The sequence below is a fragment of the Haliotis cracherodii genome, unplaced genomic scaffold (genome assembly GCF_022045235.1).
Source record: "Haliotis cracherodii isolate W230 unplaced genomic scaffold, xgHalCrac1.p SCAF_14, whole genome shotgun sequence".
Classification (NCBI taxonomy): domain Eukaryota; kingdom Metazoa; phylum Mollusca; class Gastropoda; order Lepetellida; family Haliotidae; genus Haliotis; species Haliotis cracherodii.
The window spans coordinates 38,613,350-38,628,320 of record NW_027266269.1 but is presented as its reverse complement, the minus strand read 5'-3'; the positions used below and the strand labels follow the sequence as shown (position 1 = coordinate 38,628,320).

General features: G+C 40.3%; 2 protein-coding genes across 2 annotated transcripts in view; both read left to right on the top strand.

The window, feature by feature from the left end:
- The window catches only part of LOC139460432 (uncharacterized), a 289,333-nt gene that overhangs the window by 264,620 nt on the left and 9,742 nt on the right, over window positions 1–14,971 (top strand). The gene's annotated exons all lie outside the window — the stretch shown is intronic.
- The window catches only part of LOC139461235 (alpha-aminoadipic semialdehyde synthase, mitochondrial-like), a 66,949-nt gene continuing 63,155 nt past the window's right edge, over window positions 11,178–14,971 (top strand). The window contains exon 1 of the mRNA XM_071242874.1: window positions 11,178–11,218. The gene's annotated coding sequence lies outside the window, so the exon portion shown is untranslated. The remainder of the gene's footprint in view (window positions 11,219–14,971) is intronic.

The following is a 14,971-nucleotide window of genomic DNA, read 5'->3' as shown; positions in this document are numbered from 1 at the left end:
GCGAAACCAGATGACTTCAAATTTAAGCAAACATTGTTACAATATTATTCGGCGAGACCAGTAAACTACAAAGTATGAAATTATAAGAATTGAACGTCAGTTTGGATGGGTTCATTGAAGTGTGAACGATTTCGCAAGCTCGGAGGTTCACACAGTTTAACCAGCGCTTTTAAATAGTTCACACTTCAATGAACCCATCCAAACTGACGTTCAATTCTTAAATATACTCGGCTATAGTACACAGGCTATTCTTAGGTGGCAGCCTAAGTTATTATTAATCTGATGTGAGTTATTCTGCTGCCTATATACAAGCCGAACGTGTACGCCCAACACAACTTCACGTTATAGGGCCGCATTATCTTTGTACAGGATAAAACGCGCTCCCCCGGGGTTTGGTTGAAAATGTGAAAACGAGGGAGAGGGACAAACCCGTGTGCCACATCCCATCACCTCCCCCACCCCACCCCGAGTGTCAAAGCCGAGGGATGGTGTTGTTACGTGTCTTCCAAACCAACAAATATGAAACAACAACTACAACAATTTTGTGTCCAGAACACGTTGTATGAACCCTAGGAAACGGACGTACAATATCTCTTGCTGGCGTACAACGACATGTACGAAAAAGATTCATCAGCGCCTCTGCGCCTCCCCGGTACCATGCAGTTTCTGCTGTGAATGAGTGAGTCAGTGAATGAGTTGAGTATGCACCTCCTGTAATCCATATGGATAATATAACCAAGACCTAACGAGCAAATACGTAAACGACAAGGCTACCCAGTGCTTCCTGCTATGAGTGAGTGAGTTAGGTTTAACGCCGCTTTTAACATTATTCCAGTTTTATCACGGCGTGTCAGCTTAATGTGGGAGGAAAGCCCGAAGTGACGCAGGTCTCAGACGTTTACCACTTCGGTGAAACCCAAGGGCACGGATATGGTGCTGACAAACCTAGAAACATAATCGGGGCGAACCGGGATTCGAACCCACAATCATAGGTTTCTGGTGTGCCCAAGGGAAGCAACTCTGCACAGCGAATCGCGGCGCCTTAGACGACTGGGCCATCCGTGTCCCCCTTCCTGCTATGAACTTACATGCTCCCAAGTGTGTTATCATAATTAACCTTTTACATTCTAGGAACTACAAGTTTTCGTTTTCGGTACAACCGCTTCATCTGCGATGTGTGGGCTATCCCATGTCGCGGAAACCATGGTTGGTTGCTGTTCGGAGGAGTGACGAATCAAACCAGAGCAATATTGGGTAGCCGTCAACTCAAAGTGTTTTTGTCATTCCCACACAGACCGTCAGATTATATTGCTGTAACTAGTTATAGGAGAGATATTTGGTTACTTGTTATGTTACCAAATACGTTTGTACCACGTAGCATTAGTGTCAATTAATTTTGTTACATTTATCGTATTGAAATTACTGAGAGGGTTTTACAACGTCGACATGCGCCTACACTACGCACAGATGTGTATAATAGACGCAGGTAAACACATATGTTCCGTTCCGAGAGACACACAATAATGTTCACTGTACTAAATTCTTCACAGGAAGTTTAAAGGGCATCTAATTGTCAAATCTTACAGTATATTTATTTACACGGGTTGCAGGCTACAAAATCACCTGAGCAAAATACCATAGATTTCATCTAGCGAAAATGGCCATTGTGGGGCAGGCGAAATGGCACCTTATATTTTGGAATTAGGATTAAAACGATTTATGAATTAGTTTGACGCTATATTCAGTGGTAACATTGATTCACTTTAGTCACCACACCACAGCTACTTGATTATCTATTGATTCTATTTTTGTCACTATATTTCCTCCAGATTTCAGCACAGGATTCAACATTCATCACTAGACACGGCATGTAGATTTGCCCTGTCGGTCTTCGTCCATATAGCACATCGATATGACAGTACCCGGTCATGCATTAAATACGTTTCAGTTTGACGCTGAGTAAATTGAGTAGCTATTCACAATTATTTGTATTTTCGTGTGAACCTGTGAGTTTAATTCCGTTATGTACATGTTTGCAAATTTAGCTTTGTTTGACCATAACCATGTCTTAGTTTGAATAATTTCCTTCTTAAGTAATTGGATAGAAGTTTTCCAGGACTGTAACTACATATTTGACATTTTGCCTTCAGTGCATCATATTACATCTTCTAACAGGTGCTCGTTTCCATAGAGATGAGACGCAGGTGAGTCAAGAATACAGGTTCATGTTAATTAGTTAACTTTTAGCTTGAATTTGTCAGAGAACTGCCTCGTGTACTTGGCGAAGACACTGCCTTGAATCAGGCATCGTTACGTTGAGACTATATATTAGAAATTGTCCGCATACTTCAATTGTAATTGTCCATAATTGAAACGTTTATTTACTTTTCAAGTATATCGATGTGTACCACTATAAGTATAACATGTTCCACCTCTTTGACTCATATCAACTATTCCTGTGATTATGATGCGACACAGGGTATAGTACCCTCAGATAAAATAACTTCAATCTGATCATAATAAATTATCTCATAACTGGTAGTCATAAAAAAGACTGTCATACATCAATTTCGATAATAAAACTCTATTGCTGTTTTTCCAAGATCTATCCTGAGGTGGATCAGCTGACACACTGAAGGCAGACGAAAGCTTAAGTACGTCCCGCATTGACAGACGTGAGAGCAACAAGAGGGCATTTGAAACATATTGTGGTATTGAACGTGACATCAATGAGGAAGCTGGGGAGGAAACACTTGACTATGTTGAGTTTGATCACATGTAATCTGAGCCAAACATTTTCTCTCCAGAAAGTACAGCAACCCAGACAATCAAATCGGTACATATGAACATAGATGAACAAATGAGCCATTTGATATTCCAGACAGTATCGAAGGGTCTGCTTGCTGTTAACTGTGGATTAGAGGGTACTCACAAAGTTCCACATGGACCAGGCGCGTCATCAATTTCTAGTTCTTCATCCACACTGTACAGTTGATTGCCAACATGTATACCATAGGAGCTCGTAACACCCCACGTGGACTGTAAGTTTTAATAGGGTCCTGGCCATTCCGGGGTGGTATCCTGAAGGGTACCCTGGCTCCGATCAAAATCGTATCTTAGGGGATTGGCGTAAGAAGTCCATTACAAAGCGGAAGACTTTTTTGGGTAGGCGGATGTGATGACATAACCTCGTCCATCAGATTGAATGAAACTTGATGCATCCCTCAGCATCTTTACTTTACGGGCACTCGTGAAGAGCAACCTCCTCGTGGTTAAAAAAGTGATCATATTAGTATATAGTCTTCGTCATACTACACCCGTGCAGGTCCCGGGTTATAGAATCGACCTTCAGTAACCCATGCTTATCGGCGACTGACGGCGGGGATCCATTGGTAAGTCTCGCCGACTCGGATGACACGTGCCATCGGTTCCTAGTTGCACAGATCGCTGCTCATGCTGTTGATCACTGGATTGTCTGGTCCAAGCTCGTTTATTGACAGATCACCGTCCTAGAGCTGGAATAATGCCGTGTGTGGCGTAAAACTAAATTCACTCACTCACTGATACCAATACATCTAAAAAGTAATGTCATCGTTTAAACGGTGAGTTTAAACGCGTATTTTACCCTTACAAGGACGAGTGCATTCCACGCATCCTTCCTGTTATCAATGTGTCACTGTTTACAGTTCTGGCGAACATAACCCTATAGACATGTGTGCGGGCGAGTTCATTCATCAGAAATCTGCCATTTACGATGTGTTTATAAATATGAACTGCTAACCACGCTCATAGTCCCCTAACATATCATAAATACGGGACACTGGTCACACAATTTATGAATGGGAAGCTTTAGGCGAGGTTGGTATGTTAACATTAATTGTACGGCCGGGGTATGTTGACATTGTTATGGGCGGTCGGTCGCTTAGTCTCTCTGCTATACATTAGCTCGTTCTTGCGCGCTAAATGTAATTAAACGACACTGCTAGCTTGCTGATTGCGTAGTCTTATCTATTTTGTCTATATTTTTTTCCATACAGGTTGTCTAACGTTCGTGGTGTACAACGTGTAGACCGTACAAGATGAATTTGATCCAGCTCGACGTACCTTGTTTTCCCTACATTACCCGGCGTATATCGTGTTGACATAACCCGTCTCTATTGTGGTATGATGTACTTTCAACACACACCCTGTATTCATCAAACCAGGTCGCACGCTCTAGCGAGCGCTGGTTAAACGACGAGGCCACGTCAGTTGTCAAGCGCGCTCATTTCAAACTGGGCTGACGGGTACGGTCTGTCTATTTAGGGTAGCACGCCATACACATAGCTCTATTCAATACCCTTTACTTTTGTTTTCTTATGAATTCTTTTCTGCCTTATAAACACACACCTTTCATCCCCCCTCACCTGTGACGCGCTGTTGATGCATGAGTCATCCTATCCGATCACGTGACTTGGATCAGCCAATCACCTTCGGATGCGCCTGGATCAACCGGATCAACCAAAAGGGGGTTGCTGGCGACCCGTTCTATACTACTATCTCGGTTGCTGTCAAAGATGCTATAGTAAATCCAAAATCCCAAACACTGCTGAACACGGTCGACGACATTTTGAAATATTCAAAACTAAAGCTGTCGACAACACAAAAGGCATTTTCGTATAGTTTCTGCTTCATGTGATTTTTTCATTGTTCTGTGTTCGTATAATCGTTATTATTTAAAAATGAAAATAAAACAACGTTATTTAGGATTTATAAAGATACGAGACTAACTCGTTCATTCGTCTGTATGCAAATTTCGTCGACGTGCCATCGCCCGGTAGGAGTATTTTCAGTGAACTGATTTACGTGAGCCGCGGGGAATACATTTCTGTGCCAGATAAGTAAAAATATGACATGCATAAGGGCATGTTATTTGCAGATTACCTAGTATGATTGTCTTACTAAAAAATGAATAATGGCCGAAAAGAATAATAATTTATTGCAATAAAAAAACAACAACACCGCCAATAACTTTTATTTTGAAAAGCGGTTTCGTTCTCTTCTTTCTAAAAGTAGATCAACGTTATTTAAAATTTCATAGTTAAAGTTACACATTACAATTTATATGAGCATGTAGGTAATAGACCACAGATTTTAGGTATAAGATTTCATTCCTTACTTATAAATATTTTTTTCATTAATATGCATTTTCCGACATGATATGCAAACAATAACGTTATATTTCACTAATTTACGGACAAAATGGCGTCACACATATTTGAACAAATTCGTAATGGACGATTTCGCGGACGATTTTCCACGGAGATGTTTCAGTTTCAACACGGTAATCGGGAAACAAACAGGCTTTCGCATAATGTTTTCGGTTTTTACATAAGTGGAGATTTACAACCTGACGAGACGCACGAAGTATCCAGTTCGCAATGTCAACAAAACAGCCACCATGGACATTTTGTAAAAAATCGCATATTCAATACGTTTGCTGAGCTATAAGCTACTAGTAATCACGTTAATGCTTTACAATATTTACATAGACAGTTAGGGAAATGTTTGTACTGTTATAGTGTGAAATTTGAAAATTGTGGGTTTTATCGTTGTTAAGTTACGTCGTTTTTAGACGAAGGTCCCAGCTAAAACACGACGTTGTCACAACGTTGTGGAAAGGTTGTGGATTGGTAACGTCGTGATATTACGTTGTCACAACGTTGTTATAACGTCAACGTGCAACGTTATTTCACAACGTTACAACAACGTTGCACATTCACGTTGTGAAAACGTTGTGCATTGGACATCACACAACGTTTTGTAGCTACGTTTCTGAAACGTCGGTGAAACGTTATAGAGTTTGCTTCACGGTAGTTATGAAGGAATAGAACTGCTTTATCAAAATCAACATGAATTTGTCAAAATACCAAGGCAGTAATGCATTACCTTTCTATATATTCGGCATTTAAATTTTCATCACTTAATACTAAAATTTCCAGAACGTAATTGCGTATCTCTAAGACAACGTTATTCCACAACGTAACAACAACGTTGCAAATTAATGTTGTGATAACGTTGTGCTTTGGACATTACAACACTTTTTGCAAATGATGTTTGCAGAACGTCACTCGCAAATAATTTCATACTTTGTAGTTTACACTGTTTCTTTCATTGGGAAACGTTTGTGACCGAGAGCCGTCAATATAACATTGTTGTAAATTAATATTCTTCGGCGAAACCAGATGACTTCAAATTTAAGCAAACATTGTTACAATATTATTCGGCGAGACCAGTAAACTACAAAGTATGAAATTATAAGAATTGAACGTCAGTTTGGATGGGTTCATTGAAGTGTGAACGATTTCGCAAGCTCGGAGGTTCACACAGTTTAACCAGCGCTTTTAAATCGTTCACACTTCAATGAACCCATCCAAACTGACGTTCAATTCTTAAATATACTCGGCTATAGTACACAGGTTATTTTTAGGTGGCAGCCTAAGTTATTATTAATCTGACGTGAGTTATTCTGCTGCCTATATACAAGCCGAACGTGTACGCCCAACACAACTTCACGTTATAGGGCCGCATTATCTTTGTACAGGATAAAACGCGCTCCCCCGGGGTTTGGTTGAAAATGTGAAAACGAGGGAGAGGGACAAACCCGTGTGCCACACCCCATCACCTCCCCCACCCCACCCCGAGTGTCAAAGCCGAGGGATGGTGTTGTTACGTGTCTTCCAAACCAACAAATATGAAACAACAACTACAACAATTTTGTGTCCAGAACACGTTGTATGAACCTTAGGAAACGGACGTACAATATCTCTTGCTGGCGTACAACGACATGTACGAAAAAGATTTATCAGCGCCTCTGCGCCTCCCCGGTACCATGCAGTTTCTGCTGTGAATGAGTGAGTCAGTGAATGAGTTGAGTATGCACCTCCTGTAATCCATATGGATAATATAACCAAGACCTAACGAGCAAATACGTAAACGACAAGGCTACCCAGTGCTTCCTGCTATGAGTGAGTGAGTTAGGTTTAACGCCGCTTTTAACATTATTCCAGTTTTATCACGGCGTGTCAGCTTAATGTGGGAGGAAAGCCCGAAGTGACGCAGGTCTCAGACGTTTACCACTTCGGTGAAACCCAAGGGCACGGATATGGTGCTGACAAACCTAGAAACATAATCGGGGCGAACCGGGATTCGAACCCACAATCATAGGTTTCTGGTGTGCCCAAGGGAAGCAACTCTGCACAGCGAATCGCGGCGCCTTAGACGACTGGGCCATCCGTGTCCCCCTTCCTGCTATGAACTTACATGCTCCCAAGTGTGTTATCATAATTAACCTTTTACATTCTAGGAACTACAAGTTTTCGTTTTCGGTACAACCGCTTCATCTGCGATGTGTGGGCTATCCCATGTCGCGGAAACCATGGTTGGTTGCTGTTCGGAGGAGTGACGAATCAAACCAGAGCAATATTGGGTAGCCGTCAACTCAAAGTGTTTTTGTCATTCCCACACAGACCGTCAGATTATATTGCTGTAACTAGTTATAGGAGAGATATTTGGTTACTTGTTATGTTACCAAATACGTTTGTACCACGTAGCATTAGTGTCAATTAATTTTGTTACATTTATCGTATTGAAATTACTGAGAGGGTTTTACAACGTCGACATGCGCCTACAGTACGCACAGATGTGTATAATAGACGCAGGTAAACACATATGTTCCGTTCCGAGAGACACACAATAATGTTCACTGTACTAAATTCTTCACAGGAAGTTTAAAGGGCATCTAATTGTCAAATCTTACAGTATATTTATTTACACGGGTTGCAGGCTACAAAATCACCTGAGCAAAATACCATAAATTTCATCTAGCGAAAATGGCCATTGTGGGGCAGGCGAAATGGCACCTTATATTTTGGAATGAGGATTAAAACGATTTATGAATTAGTTTGACGCTATATTCACTGGTAACATTGATTCACTTTAGTCACCACACTACAGCTACTTGATTATCTATTGATTCTATTTTTGTCACTATATTTCCTCCAGATTTCAGCACAGGATTCAACATTCATCACTAGACACGGCATGTAGATTTGTCCTGTCGGTCTTAGTCCATACAGCACATCGATATGACAGTACCCGGTCATGCATTAAATACGTTTCAGTTTGACGCTGAGTAAATTGAGTAGCTATTTACAATTATTTGTATTTTCGTGTGAACCTGTGAGTTTAATTACGTTATGTACATGTTTGCAAATTTAGCTTTGTTTGACCATAACCATGTCTTAGTTTGAATAATTTCCTTCTTAAGTAATTGGATAGAAGTTTTCCAGGACTGTAACTACATATTTGACATTTTGCCTTCAGTGCATCATATTACATCTTCTAACAGGTGCTCGTTTCCATAGAGATGAGACGCAGGTGAGTCAAGAATACAGGTTCATGTTAATTAGTTAACTTTTAGCTTGAATTTGTCAGAGAACTGCCTCGTGTACTTGGCGAAGACACTGCCTTGAATCAGGCATCGTTACGTTGAGACTATATATTAGAAATTGTCCGCATACTTCAATTGTAATTGTCCATATTTGAAACGTTTATTTACTTTTCAAGTATATCGATGTGTACCACTATAAGTATAACATGTTCCACCTTTTTGACTCATATCAACTATTCCTGTGATTATGATGCGACACAGGGTATAGTACCCTCAGATAAAATAACTTCAATCTGATCATAATAAATTATCTCATAACTGGTAGTCATAAAAAAGACTGTCATACATCAATTTCGATAATAAAACTCTATTGCTGTTTTTCCAAGATCTATCCTGAGGTGGATCAGCTGACACACTGAAGGCAGACGAAAGCTTAAGTAAGTCCCGCATTGACAGACGTGAGAGCAACAAGAGGGCATTTGAAACATATTGTGGTATTGAACGTGACATCAATGAGGAAGCTGGGGAGGAAACACTTGACGATGTTTAGTTTGATGTAATCTGAGCCAAACATTTTCTCTCCAGAAAGTACAGCAACCCAGACAATCAAATCGGGACATATGAACATAGATGAACAAATGAGCCATTTGATATTCATAACTATCGAAGGGTCTGCTTGCTGTTAACCGTGGATTAGAGGGTACTCACAAAGTTCCACCTGGACCAGGCGCGTCATCAATTTCTAGTTCTTCATCCACACTGTACAGTTGATTGCCAACATGTATACTAATGGAGCTGGTAACACCCGACGTGTACTGTAAGTTTTAATAGGGTCCTGGCCATTCCGGGGTGATATCCTGAAGGGTACCCTGGCTCCGATCAAAATCGTATCTTAGGGGATTGGCGTAAGAAGTCCATTACAAAGCGGAAGACTTTTTTGGGTAGGCGAATGTGATGACATAACCTCGTCCATGAAACTTGATGCATCCCTCAGCATCTTTACCTTACGTGCGCCCCGTGAAGATCCGTGTTGGAATCTTGGTGGTGTTTGTGTTTAGAAACATGTTTTAGAATCAGAATCTAAGCTTTCATTGTTATTGATCGCGAGAAAGCCAGCACCCTATCGCCAGAGTGCTCCTTGACAAGGCAGTCGAAGGTTGTATTCAAACGTCAACCTACAACCAGCAACGCCTTTTTGTCAATGTTGAATGTCGATAGCATGCAAAGTTCAAGTAGGAATGTACACGTTACTCGACTCGTGACCCGTGAAGATCCGGGTAGAATAGGTCTTCAGCAACCCATGCTTGCCGTAAAAGGGGTGACTAACGGTATTGGGTTGTCAGGCTCGCTGACTTGGTTGATGCATGTAATCGATCCCAATTGCGTGGACCGATGTTCATGATGTAAATCACTGGATTGTCTGGTCCAGACTATTATTTACAGACCGCCGTCATATAGCTGGAATATTGCTGAGTGCGGCGTAAAACAACAAACCAAAACCAAAAAAACACCACTCGCCTCGCTCGATTGATTGAAATACACTCTTTGTGATATGAATGGTATCCAACTTGGACTCGTCTTACCATGTCAGACCGTGTTGGGATACACATGTTGGTCCTGGTAGCTTTGAAATCCCGCCTGTGTTACAACATACACAAGCTATTGATTGACATGTTGCGTGTTGAATGCATATGTTACACTGCCTTTAAGCAGGTCACGACATGTACGTTAATCATTCGCAGTAGTTGTGTTGTCACAATGAACGAGCGATCAATGTTCAGTGTTGTGTTGGCACGCCATCTAGAACATGTATATAGGCAGGTATAGGCACACAAAATGTACCAGGTGTGTTTTTCTGTTTAACGCCGCACTCAGCAATATTGAGGATCGATATTGGGATACGATGACGTATAACCCTATTTCACCTCACCATAATCATACGAATTTTCATTCTCACAGTTCATTCTACGATTCCGACTATATGATAGTCTTGTGTTTATGAATCACTATCAGCAAGCTGCTTGTTGGATTATTTACATTCACTTATCACGTTGTGTTAATATACAACCCCATTTTATTTTTATTTTTAGCTATACCGACGCTTTCTATATATAATTTTGCATTCATGACTCGTATATATATATGAGTGAGTGAGTGAGTTGGGTTTAACGCCGCTTTAAACAGTATTCCAGTTATATTTACGTCGTGTCAGCTTAATGAGGGAGGAAAGCCCGAAGTGATGCAGGTCTCAGACGTTTACCACTTCGGTGAAACCCACGAGCACGAGTATGGTGCTGACAAACCTAGAAACACAATCGGGGCGAACCACAATCATAGGTTCAAGGCATGCCCATGGGACGCAACTCTGCACGGCGAATCGCGGCGCTTTAGACGACTTATATATACTTATTATATATATTATATAAACTTGTTCTCGTCGCTATGTGGATGAAATAATGCCGATGCGACGTTAAATTTTAACTCACTCACTTACTATATCGACGCTTGGTTTACAAGGCACTCCCACAGCACAGCGGGACGATTATAACAGCGTAGAAACTGTGCACACTGCAGAGATATCATTGTCCCGTACTGGTACGTTTGTAAAGTGACTCTCTCGATCGCAACCCGACAACAGCAGGCGCACTGTTTATTTATAGCAACGTAAGCAGTGTGACTGCCAGCACATACGGATATCTGACACTCCCCTCTCGTAAAGAGTTGTGCGCAGACATACAATTCAGTTACAAGTACGACTGAGGATTTTGATGTTGCCGAGAGCCACAGGTAAATTAGAAACTTTTGATTTGTACTCTTATAGATTAATGCAGTGTCCTAAGAACCCGTTGTATTGAATACCTGCTCTATGGTGTTGTGATATAGGATGTCGGTGTTGATACAATACAGTGACTACAAGGAACTGGATGTGACGATCCGGGTTAAAGGTCTTCGTAAGAGGCGACTAACGGGTTCGGTTGTCAGGCTCGCTGACTTGGTTGATGCATGTCATCGTATCCCAACTGCGTGGATCGATGCTCATGATGTCAATCACTGGATTGTCTGGCCCACACTCCATTATTTACAGACCACCGTCATATAGCTGGAATGTTGCTGAGTGCGGCGTTAAACAACAAACAAACGAAACGAAACGAGACGTGACGACCAAATACAACAATATAGAGAATATTAACGATATCTTACCAAACATAATTTTGTATATTGTGGTGCGTTGTCCGTTAATCCGTGCGTTGTCCAAATCCGAAATTACTATATACTAGTATGAAAACTGCATCAGGTTTACAATACATACTGGTATTTTTCTGATATGAGAAAACAATCCAGTAAATTTCTGGCAAGTAACATATCCCTTCATTACATTACCCTTTTCGCGAACACCTGGTGTCATCACTGATTTTCGGCGACCCATCCAATTGTGTGTTACGGTTATTTTGCCTTTTAGGATAATCGAGAGTTATTCTCTGGCGTTGACTTTTTATATTATGATAAAGTTATTAGAACCCATAGTATATACCTAAATAAATCCTTTCATTTGCCTCAAAATCATACAAATATATATATATGCATATAAGTGATACAAATGATTTGCAAAGATATCAAAAAAATAATATTCACGAAAATACTGATGTTACAAAATGTTGATGAACAAAACGCATGAATTTTTTTGTCTACACATCCTGACTCAGTTTTTCCTTCTCCCAAATATTAAATTGTCGGCCATTTAATGGTTATAGCTGAAGATTTCACAAACAATATAATATGTCTAATGTAATTCAAATTCTGTGGAGTTGACGTTTTATAAAATGAAGTTACAAACTTATCTATGTTTTATGACACAACATGTGATAGGAATTGTTGAATACCATTCAATTCTACTACATTGTTGGGTTGGGTTCCAATCAGGATTCGAACCTACAATCTCAGAGTGAGGCACCGAACCTACAGTACACAAAGTCTGCAATCTAACCAACTCAGCCACCAATGCTTTAGGAGACTGGCTAACACCTTTAATTTAACGCAACTGACATATGGTTTTGGCTATGTGTGGAATGAATACAATGTTTATTCTAATTCTCTTTCTAAGGATATGTACTTCCAAAATGGTGTACAACCAATAACATATTAATGTCAGTTTTTGCTAAAAAGTTCTATACTAGGAAACATGTCCATGCATTTGTGTCATGCAAAACTGGAAAAAAAAACTGGTTATAGACAGGCGGTTATTGCACTGCCACCTGTTTAAATATTGCATTGTCACACCTTGCATTGAACAGTCACATTTATAGGCAGGTCAAAGTAACATCTGTAGTCAGTCACGTGTTCAACTCAGCATTCGCCACAGCCATGACGTTTTGTATTGATTGACAAGGCATAGTCTCCGTTGTCAGCGACAACCTGCCATGGCATTGCTGTTGTATATTCCCTGTATTTGAACACGTCTTGCGAACATGCAAATGTATATTTTGGTTTAGTAGCGAAAAGACCATACTTTATCCTCATATAATTTCATGTATATGTTTTTTGGGGGGTTTCGATGATGTTTAAATATTTTTTTTTATTGAGCAGCTCATATATTTAATATTCATGAATTCTTCAACTTTCAAGTCCGCCCCGGCCCGTTCTATACATTGTATTCGGTATCAGTCGCCACGTGCAATCTCTAGCATTCTGGTGAATGTACTACACGTAATGTCACTGTGACCTTACTTGTGATAACGCTGGTTTCAAAGACTTCTGTGTGTAGTCATGTGCTCTATCGTAGCAATCGCAGTCACATGTATGAACGTCTTAAAGTTCACAGCAGGACATGATTGAATTACATTTATATGGTAGGAAAGCTAGAAACTGCTGACTCGAGTTAGTCTGGGTGGTAGGTACAAGTTTCAACCTTACACTGCTGTAAGTAGGTCACATATTTCAAAACGCCTGGGCTCGCTTCGCAATAAAGGAGAGATCAATGTTCAAGGTTGCCTTGACTCACCATGTCTAATGATAACACATTCTGACATAGGGACAGTAACTAATTTCTACTCCTGATTTTGTTCACCTTGACGAAATGAAAACTGATTCTTTTATATAAATACATATATTCTGTTTGATCGAGGCGAAAATAAATATGACCATGATGTATTTACAGGTCTATAATGTATCTGAAGGAATTAACTGACGTGACACTACTTAACTTACTGGCACACGTATCTATATTTTGCTTTTCATGAACTTCGTGGATATTTTTACACAGAAAAAAGCCTTATCACTATCCGATGGGGCACATTAGAATTTTGTTTATATGTATCGTAGTCAATATAAACTAAAACAAGGAGTCATATGAAGCCATACGAAGAGATGGGCACTAGGGTCGCTTTATGACGTCAGAAAAAATGATTAAATGTGAAATTAGTACACCATCTCTGGCCAAAATAAGATAAATTCAGTAGGTTTTCTGATACTTTGCACTTTGTCAAGAACAAGGATCAAGGGTCATAACTGTATGCTCAAAATCTAAAAATTGTAGCAAGAGAAGTAACTCTAGGAAAAATGAATGTATGGCACCAATTCGAACTGAGTCTTGATAGATATCTCTTAGAAGCTTGCAAAGTTTCTTCAGTAGTTTCTGAGAAAGCTTGTCCCCATTGCAGCCGCAAAGCACTAGGTAAAGTAACATGGATCAAGGGCCGTAACTGTGTAAAGAAATAATTTACGGCCCCAATTTCATTTCTCTAATTTAAATAGGTTTTGAGAAAATTTGTCCTCTTCGAGAAGCGGATAGGACAGAAGGACGGACGGACGGACGAACTAAGTTCATTGTCCCCAGTGCCACTTCACATTTGTAATCGAATTAATTGGTTGCTTTTTCAAAGTATAACTGATTTGTTAAAATCACACACACTGTTCACTCTTACACCCGATTTAGACTTAAGCATTCCAGTATCAATAGCAGTCAACTGGTCTAACTGTCACTTCTCTCACATTCCTTGGGAGTGGTCTGTCCTTCTCGTTTCCAAACGAAAGTACAAGTTCTGCTACCGCAGTTATTGTCGTTTAGGTGATTCATGTTGTATGTTTCATACAGTTTGGGTGTGACAAGGGAGGTTCTCGGTGGGCAGGATACGCTCACCCTTTCGCGAACATCTTGTATCCTTACTATAGGATAATGATTCATAAACATAAGCGTTTGATACAGTCGGAATTGTGCAATGAATACTGTGTTCAGCAGATATTTCTTATGAATATGGAAAAGGTTTTGTCGCTTTTATTACTTTCGGTCAGTTTGAGCTTGCTATCGGTTTCGCTATTCGGGAGACTGCTGACTCCGTATGCCACATTTGGTCTTTATTAACGTTGCATAGTTTATTTCTTTATTAGTTCCATGTCCCCCCAAGTGACATGGTACCAACAGATCTATAAATCAGCAATGTTGCTTAGTAACACGAAGAACAAGCTGCTTTCAAGTTGAGTTGACGGCTTGGTTGTTTTCAAGTCATTGTTCACAATCGACCCGTGAAGATCCGGGTTACAATA